Raw genomic sequence first — 10297 nt, 5'->3', positions numbered from 1 at the left:
GAGGTAATAAAGTATCCCTACCTTGAAACAATTTAATCACAATAATCTTGCAAGTTATGCAAGACAAGTGTATCGCCAAATACATTGCTAATTTAACCTTCAGCTATCTTATAAGAAAAAACATACATTGATTAAGTATTGCGTCCATTAATTACAATTTCAATTCGTTTAAATAATTAATTCATTAGCTACCTCACAATTGTAATGCAAGAATAACTTAGGCATGATTTTACTTAATCAAGCATTTTACCTAGGCCTATAACAGCATAAACACAATTTTAATAATTTAAGTAGATGAAAAGCAATCAAACCAACACGAATTAAATTCAAGCTAAACTGGTTAAATTAACCATTCCAACCACATCAATGTTCATAGATATGTTCATCATAACAAAAACAAATTAAAGAGATAGGGAACAAGAATCAAATCTAGTGTTTTTCCGTAGCTTGACTAGGTTGCTCCATCTTCGTTCTTTGTTGTCCTCGCCGATCAAGGCTGCTATGATCACTTCAATTTTGCTTCAAAATGGATGAAGAATAACCCTTTCCCAAGGGGAAAAATTGGCATAAGAGCAAGGGACTTGAAATGGAAAAATGAGAGGAGAAAGTGAGAGAGGAGAGAAGAGATGAATGAATTGAGGTGGTGTTTCAAATGATCAGCTTAATGGGGTTTTTATAGATGAAGAGGGCTGCTAAAAATAGCTAAAATTAGCAGCTAAAGAGCCCTCCCTTGGCCAACCACACATGTGGCAAGTTTGATGATTTCAAACTTGCTAAATTAAGCTTGGGGCAAATCTATAAAGGGACCAATTGTGGAGGGGTTTGAATGCAACTTGAACAAGTCTTCGAGGGTCTCCTTGCAAGCTTAAATAATCAGCTAATAAGCTGATTTGGGTCAACCCTTGGGACGGTTTTGGGCTGTCCATTTCTTGGGCGGTTCGGTTCAACTGGACCACCTTTTCATAATTAGTTAATAATAATTTATTAACCCAAATTAAATTGGATATAAATTAAAATTAATTATATTATGAATTAATGCATATAATTTTGGACCATCTTAGGCTGAAATTTAGTTCACCTTGGTACTTCAAATTGCTTCTCGGTTTTGTGCTTCTAGCAGTGTCTGCCGAGCGATTTTTCGCCCTTTGTGCAAATCTGTTGAAAATAACCAAAATTCATCAAAAATAATTATAAAATTAACTAAAATTCAAAATGTTCATATTTTAAGTGCACTTTAATTATTTTATAAAAATTAATTATTTTTCGACAAGAATTTTATCAAAACTATATGATTTTAAGTTAAAAAGGGTATGTAAAAATGGTAATTTTCGTGTTTCCACACCTCAAACTTAATTCGTTGCTCATCCTGGGTAATGCACAAATTTAAAGATAAATTCTCGAAAACACCTTTGAAAAAATCCTTCAGAACAACATTCTTCCCAACAATCATGAATTTGGTATACTTATGCTTAAAAAACCAAAAATTTGTTATTTATGCTACTTTGTATACATATCATTCAAATTAATCTCAATCATTCTTATGATAGCAAAAATTAGACTAAATGCTTCCTAATAAAGTCATGTTAAACCTTACCAATTTAATTTTATTCCCTTATTCAAGATTAACCTGCAAGCATTAAGTTTAACTTATGCCTTCATATGTTGAACGTAGCAATTTCTATCCACTAATGTAGGTAGCATTGGAACTTGAATCAATAGGTCTTTAACAAGGTTGTAACATGGCTGGGCTTAGGGGTAGGTAGAAGATAGACAATTTTAGGCTAAAAACCCTAGACTCAACTTGTATCAGACCTCCGAAATAATTACCTTCAATACATCAACTTTCTTTGGTTTCACATGCTTTTTTGTACATCTTATTTTAAGAACTCATGTTTTTTTTCACACGAGCATTTTACTAAATGTACTACAATTTTAGAGCATTTGATACTTCTTTTTAACTCTCCCAAACTTAATTTCAAAGAATACTTTGAATAGTACTGAGCCTAGTGTTTGGGACAATTTTAAGATAGTTAAGAGAGAAGTGATGGCTAAATTTGCAAGGGTTCAAATAAAATTAGGCTATATAGTCTCAAAGTGAGGTTTCGAAGGATAAAAATTTCATCATGGTTGGCTTGAAAGGCTCAAACGGTCCAAACAAAAGTTGCCTAAATCATTTTCAATGTTCCATGCTTCCTAGGATTTTTGCCTCAAGAAACTACTAAGTCAATTCTAAAGACTTAAACTTTCATGCATGTCTAACTTTCCTAAGGAACTAAAAATTTTATGCTTTATTAAAAATAAATTTATGTCATTATTAAGCTAACATACTAATCATTGAAATATTCAAACTTTATTTATACTGAAGTTTAGCATACTTAACAAAATTTCAAATTTATTGAACAAAATATATCCTAATCATAATTAAAAGAAAATTTTACTCTGAGTGGAAATAATTTCAATTTTTCGGTCCCCCCTACTTAAGATGAACAATGTCCTCATTGTTTAAAAGTGAATAAATACTATACACCAGTTAGGATTCTAGAAAAGAGGAGGTGAGTCAAATTGACTACTTAAATACCAAGCTCTCTCTAGATCCAATCCTAGACATGTATATACCTATTGCTATACTTTATGCTTTGCAACTTGTTCATTTTTATTCATGATTTCCATCTCTTGCTTTATTATGAAAAAATAAAAATTCCTAATTAAACTTAATCCTAAAATGACATAAGAACAGAAATAAAATAAAGTCAAAATCCCCCCTTTATTTATTTGCAGATCCTTCCGAATTCGACTCATCTTTTGCTTCATCATCTTTGTTTTTGCATGAATCGCTTCACTCCCTCTTCGATAGTGGACTCCATGGTTAAAATATGAAATCTGGAGACTTAGGCAAAAAAAATAAATGGGTCATTGTATATTTTTGTAAAAGCGCTTCTCACGGAGTTATCCTTTATTTTTGAATATCTCCAATAAGCTTGTTGCTGCCACTGCATGTGTTGCATCATAGCCATTATTCCAAACTATTGACTTCATGGAATGGTGCTAGATAAAGGGACTCTAAGTGTTAAACTTAGGAAATTTGTTAAGGGTGGTTTCAGTTTTTGGCAGGTGGGTGAGTAGTTGAGGGTAGGGTTTAACGTTGAAAAGGGTGGCATATTTAAGGATAGTTTAGGTGTGGTAGTTGGTGACTTCGAATAAAGGTGTTTGGGGTGGTGATTCAGGGAGTTAAGGGTTGCAACATTAAGGGGTTAAGTGAGATGCACTATTGGGCTACTTAGGAGTGGTGGTGTCGCAAGGTAAGGGATGTAGGTTTGTGCGGAAAAGGGTTGAATATTTCCCTTCTTAGTAGTGTCTTAAGCCCAATGACAGCTCCTTTTTGGATCCTAGGCTCCTATACTAAAAATAAACTAAAAAAAACTCAAAGAAATTAGTGCTTGGGGTTAAAAGTTAACCCTTTATTTAACAAAACAAATACTTAAATTCTTTGGGCTAATTATAAAAAATATTTTTTTGAAAAATTACATTAAAATAAACTCCCAGGAAAGACTAGAGGGGTCACGGATGGTTCCGCTTAAGTCCCAATCTCCTAGACAGAGTTTTAATTAATGTAATGAACTAAAGAAAATTTTATCTAAGTCTACCATTTTATTCAAATGAGGAAAAAAAACTAAAAATATAAAATAATGATAGAGAAAGTGAAGAGAACTCCCTCCATTTTATTTAGGATCGTCATTGACCATGGTGGTGTCAAATGGCCATTTGTCATACCAACCATAATCATCTAGGAAGTAATCATATTCTTTCCCATCAAATCTATCCAACATCTTATTAGGGAAAGAAAACCTGTATTGACCTTTCCTGGTGGCCTTGTTTAACTTCTTGTAATTCCTAAAAATCCTCCAAACCGTGACTCAAATATGTGAAATAATGCATCCAGTACCCTTCTTGCGCCTTCCCAAAACATAAGTGCCTCTTCTTCTTGATCTTTGGTGAAATCAACTGAAATAATGTCAGGAAAATTCGAAGACAGACCCAAATAGTCATATTTCAAATAAGGAGACAAAATCTTTAGTTCCAATTTAGCCGGCTCTTCAATCAACGACTTTGGTTGCGTATACTCCTGAGATGATAACTCTAATGATTCAAGTGGAACTTCTTGAGTAAATTCCTTTGAATTAGCTTATAACCAAGCCAAACATTCTTTGTCTCCATCATCACTTGGTGAATCCTCCAGTAGAATATGTTCTAATGGATCATCTAAAGAATTGAGCTCTAATTCTGTAGAAGCCAGTAATTCCATCTTCGAAATAGCAGAGCAATCTTCAACTATATCTTGGGATTTAACAGCATCGAAGTCATTAAAAGTCACTTTTTCATCAAAAATTTCTTTCAACTGAGTATCTCGTTCCTGCTTCTGGAATCGTTGAGGATATGGCAATAGTGGAATCTTAGCTTTAACTGGACAACTGTTTTGTAGAAATTTTTCTGCATCTGACAAGAGTGTTAGATAATCAAAACTAACTAGTTTAGAGTTTACCTCATCAAAGATCACCAAATCTGACTTCTGTGATACAAGAGTTTCAACACTTGGTTGAACATCCTCTTTGTCCTGAGCTACAATAGGCTCATATTGAACCTCAACCACCTTGGGCTCTAATGTCTTTCCACTTTGTAAAGTGGTGGTTTTGCAATGCTCTTTGCCCGCGCTTCTCAGATTTTTTTGTATCACTCGGCCAAATACCTTGGGGTTTGCCTTTGAGCTCATTGGCTAGCCGTTCCGCTTGGTTTCCTAAATTCGTCAATGTTGCTGCTTGGCTATGGATTAGTTCATCATTCTTCACTATGTACGCCTTCAGAAAATTCTCAAGATTACTTGAAGATTCAGTTGGTGTGGGTTGTTACACTTGTTAAGAATATTATGGTAGATAATTTGGTCGAAATGACATAGAAGGGTCACTATGGTCTGCCCATTGATTACTCCATGGAGAAATTGAATGATTCTTCCATGAAAAGTTGTAATAATTTGACTGTGGAACATTCCAATTTTGATTTCCCATGTAATATTTTGACTTTTGATTCGATGGACAATTTTCAAAGAAATGGCCATCTCCACAGTATTCACAAGAAATATCCTCGAATTGGTTCAATTGCTGACCTGTCAGATTACCATTGAAACCATAACAGTTATGTTCTTAAGCATAGGAGACATAGAGGATACCTGGGTTGCCAAAGAAGCAAGTGTGTCTACTTTATGTACTCCTACTGCTCGTCTCTCTGAGGTTGCTCGGTTGGTTGGCCACTGATAGTTATTGTTGGCAATTCTTTCAATAATCTTGTAAACATCGTTATAAGACTTAGAAAGAAGGGCTCCATTTGCCGAAGCATCTACCATCATTCTAGTATGAATTTTGAGACCAATATAGAAAGTCTCCATTTGAAAATAGCAAGGAATGTCGTGATGAGGGCACTTTCGTAGTAACTCCTTGAACTAGTCCCATGCCTCATATAAATATTCTTCATCAAGTTGCTAAAATGAAGTGATTTCATTTCGGATCTTGGCGGTTAAAGATGAAGGGAAATATTTCATTAAGAAATGTTTAACCAACTCTTGCCATGTAGTTATTGTGACAGCCCTAAATTGACCCTAGTCGGGAAGTGGTTTTGGGACCACAAAACCGAGTTATGAAAATAATTAATTGTTATATTCTATGCTTATTATGTGTGTACATGCATATGTGGAAATTTCATTCCCTAATTTTTCCAATTGTATGAGGAATTATTAAATAGGGATCAACATGAGACATGGTGAAATATGATAGGCTAATTTTAAAGGGCTTATTAGTGCATGTCAACACAAAGGTGGACTTGCATGTCAAATTTGCCCAATTCCCTTATAGTGGCCGGCCAAGATGGATTGATGATGGGCAATTTATTTGTTGAATTAGATATTATAATAGGAAATTGGGTTATTGGAGACATAATGAATTAAAGAAAGAATAAAAAAAAAAAGAGAAAGGAAGCCACTATCATATCATCTTCTCCATTGTCGAAACTGGAGAAAGAAGAAAAAGAGAAAAGCTTGGCTAAGGTTCGGCCATTGGGAGTTAGATTAAGCTCAAGAGCAAAGGGGAACTAGATCCGATAAAGGGAAGGAAAAAGTAATTGAATAGCCATTGAAGTCGTTCGACAACATCTGAGGTAAGTCTTCGAGTAATGACCCTACTTGAATTATATTGAAATGATTAGTCATACTATGATGGATAGTCGAATGTGCATAGAGACTATGTTATAAAGCCAATTGAAATCATGCTCTTTGTGTGTGGCTATTGAGCCGAAATTGGAAAGGTTTAATAAATGCTTTGTGTTTGAGCCTTAGTAACGAAAGTGAAATATGGATGTGTCATGATTGTTGATATATGTGTGCATGAGCATTTGAAATATATCCGGGCTAAGACCCGAAGGCATTTGTGCGAATTGATATATCCGGGATAAGACCCGAAGGCATTTGTGCGAATTGATATATCCGGGATAAGACCCGAAGGCATTTGTGCGAATTGATATATCCGGGCTAAGACCCGAAGGCATTTGTGCGAATTGATATATCCGGGCTAAGACCCGAAGGCATTTGTGCGAATTGATATATCCGGGATAAGACCCGAAGGCATTTATGGGAATTGATATATCCGAGCTAAGACCTGAAGGCATTTGTGCGAATTGATATATCCGGGCTAAGACCTGAAGGCATTTGTGCGAATTGATATATCCGGGCGAAGACCCGAAGGCATTTGTGCGATTTGATATATCCGGGATAAGACCCGAAGGCATTTGTCCGAATTGATATATCCGGGATAAGACCCGAAGGCATTTGTGCGAACTGATATATCCGGGCTAAGACCCGATGGCGTTTGTGCGAATTAATATATCCGGGCTAAGACCCGAAGGCAATTGTGCAAGTTGATATATCCGGGCTAAGACCCGAAGGCATTCGTGCGAGTTGCTATACCCGGGTTAAGACCCGAAGGCAATTGAGCTTGTGGTTATATCCAGCTAAATTCTGAAGAAACTTGGGTTTGAATGTGAGCGTTTTGTGCTGCAATAAATTCAATTAATACGCTCGATAAACCCAAACGATAAGGTATGTTTGCATGTGCTTCGAAAAAATAAAGTCGATTCGCTTTAAATAATATTCGTTCAATCGACTAACGAATTTTCGGCTTTTAGATAGGTTGATACCTTGTGTGTGTATATGTTGATGAAGTGTGAAGTAAGTATGCTTATGAGAATGTGAATTAATAAAGTGATTTATTTAGCTATGTGAATGCAATACTTTAGTCAAAGCCGATTTCATTACTTGAAACTTACTAAGCTTTAAAATGCTTACCCCGTTGCTTTGGCTCTCCGTTTTATAGATATTGTTCGTTAGCTATCGGATTCGGGATCATCGAAGTCGAAGTCATCCACACTATCAAAGCTCTTTTGGTACTCTTTTAGTTGAACTCTGGATATGGCATGTATAGGACTACCCGTTTGTTGTGGGTCATGGACCCTTTGGACTTGTATAATTTTGGTTAGCCATGCGAAAATGGCTTATATATGTTTGAGTATAATGTTATAATCATTTAGTGTGAATATGCTTGACAAGGATTGGCCATGGGAATGGTTAATCACCATCATCATTTGTGCTACTCATGTTAAAAGGGCTAGTTGAATTATGGAAACTATGAAATAGGTAAAGTCTACCTTAAAGGCAGATGCTGACAGCAGCAGTGATGTAGATTTGGGAAATCACTAAAAATAGTAGGAATGGAATTAAATAGTGAATAAATTATGTAAACGAACCCTGATGAATCTATTTTCATAGGAAAGTAACGAAATGATCATATGAATAGTATGTTAAGCGATATTCAGGTTCTTGTGAGACAGGGCCAGAACAGTTTCTGGATTCCCTGTTCCGACTTTGGAAATTCATTATAAATTAACCAGAGATAATTAGAAGTCATACCATATATGTATAGATTCCTCTCTAAGTCTAGTTTCCATAGAAACAAACGGCATCAGTATTGAAGCTCTGTGCAGGGAGATATCCAAGTCGTAATGCGCAAAGGTCAGTGTAGTCGATCCCTGTAACATGGGGGACTTTGACTAATAAACTGTACTAATTGGCCTGACCAAAAATTCTAGAAAAAAATATGTAGATGGGCATATGAGTCTAGTTTCAGGGAAAAATCACGAAACTGATTTTCGAGTTGTGAAACTCAAGATATGATTTTTAAAGCGACTAGTATGCAGATTGGGCAGCGTCTGGGAAATATTTTTATTAGAGGTTTAAAGTCTGTTAACACCTCGTGTTCGACTCCGGTGTCGGTCTCGGGTTCGGGGTGTTACATTTGATTGGTATCAGAGCTACGGTTTAGTCGATTCTAGGACTACCGTAATGCGTTGGGTCTAGCTATACATGCCATTTTATGTGATTATCTGATAGTGTGGTGATTTCTGACATTTGCAAATGTGTTTAATTATAGTAATGGATCCCGATCCCGACCGAGTGGTAGCTGATGATCTTGAGAGTGTAGCGCCTGCTCCCGCACAAGGGACAGCGCCGGCGGACTCTCAACCGAATGCTAGTAACCCGAATGATGAAGCTAGACAAGCTTTCTATAGCGTGATGAATGATTGGTTTAACCAATACATTCGAACTAATACGGCTGTTCCACAACCTCCATTCCCGACTAATACAACCCCCGCACCTACAATACCTCCGGTAACTGACCAAATAAGGTCAAATAAGCCCCCAGTTGACAAAATCCGAAAACATGGGGCTACTGAATTTAAGGCTACGGATAGCGACGATGTCGAGTGAGCTTGTAAAGCTGAAGAGTTTAGAATAGAAAAACAAAAAGTTGATGTGAGAACTGGAGAGTTTCGTAAAAGATCCTCGGGAAGGTCTCTTCAACAGGCATCGAAGAAATTTCGAGATGACGTGGGTCGGTCTAGAGGCACTTCGGGCCTTTTTAGACGAGATCGTGATCGACCCCCTGTGGGTACCCAAGGCACTTCGATCGCCAGTGTTGGGAATGAACGTCGAGACAGAACAGAATGTCGATATTGTGGTAAATGGCATTCGGGGAGTTGTAGATTCCATGACCGCTCCTGTTACAAGTGTGGATCAGTTGACCACTTCATTAAAGATTGCCCGAGGATGTCTGAACAGAATGTAAATCAGAGTGAGAAACCGGGTGCTACCACTGCTCGAGGTAGACCATCTAGAAATACGGGCAATGCTAGTGGTGGTCAGAGAGGATCTAGAGATGCTACGACCAGATCCGAGGCTCGTGCGCCTGCTGGAGCTTATGCTATACATGCCCGCGAGGATGCTTCTTCGCCTGATGTTATTACCGGTACTTTTACTCTCTTTGATACTAATGTAATTGCTTTGATTGACCCCGGTTCTACTCATTCTTACATACGTGAAACTTTAGCATCCAGTAAGACTTTACCTATTGAGTCTACTGAGTTCGTAATTCGGGTGTCAAATCCCTTGAGTCGTTACGTGCTTGTCGACAAAGTGTGTAAGAAATGTCCCCTAGTAATCCGAGGTTCCTGTTTTCCGGCGGACTTGGATGGGTTGCCAGCTGTAATATCCTCAATGTTGGCACAGAAATATGTAAGAAAAGGTTGCGAAGCATACCTTGCGTATGTACTTGATGACAAAGAATTAGAAAAGAAACCCGAATCTGTGCCGGTGGTTTGTGAATACCCGGATGTTTTTCCTGAAGAATTACCGGGTTTACCACCTGTTCGGGAGGTAGAGTTTGGTATTGAGCTTGTACCTGGAACTACGCCGATTTCGATAGCTCCATATCGTATGGCACCAACCATGTAAAAAGAGTTGAAGGCTCAGTTGCAAGAATTGACGGATAGAGGTTTTGCTCGACCAAGTTTCTCACCTTGGGGTGCACCAGTATTGTTCGTGAAAAAGAAGGACGAAACCATGAGGTTGTGCATTGACTATCGTCAACTGAATAAAGTGACGATAAAGAACAAATATCCGTTGCCGCGCATCGATGATTTGTTCGACCAACTGAAGGGAGCCTCAGTGTCCTCAAAAATAGATTTGAGATCGGGCTATTATCAGTTGCGAATTCGAGATTCGGACATACCCAAAACTGCCTTCAGAACGAGATATGGTCACTACGAATTCTTAGTGATGCCGTTTGGGCTCACTAATGCCCCTGCGGTATTTATGGATTTGATGAATCGGATCTTCAGACCATATTTGGATCGGTTCGTAGTT

General features: G+C 37.4%; 1 non-coding gene across 1 annotated transcript; it reads left to right on the top strand.

The window, feature by feature from the left end:
* Nucleotides 1-5453: 5453 nt before the first annotated feature.
* On the top strand, nt 5454-5560 carry LOC121207830 (small nucleolar RNA R71). Its single transcript, XR_005902945.1, has one exon. It is a non-coding gene; the product is annotated as a small nucleolar RNA R71 (small nucleolar RNA).
* Nucleotides 5561-10297: the final 4737 nt, after the last annotated feature.

Source organism: Gossypium hirsutum, chromosome A01 (assembly GCF_007990345.1).
Source record: "Gossypium hirsutum isolate 1008001.06 chromosome A01, Gossypium_hirsutum_v2.1, whole genome shotgun sequence".
Taxonomy (NCBI): domain Eukaryota; kingdom Viridiplantae; phylum Streptophyta; class Magnoliopsida; order Malvales; family Malvaceae; genus Gossypium; species Gossypium hirsutum.
Note: the sequence above shows the minus strand (reverse complement) of the source record. Positions and strands in the feature narration are given on the sequence as shown.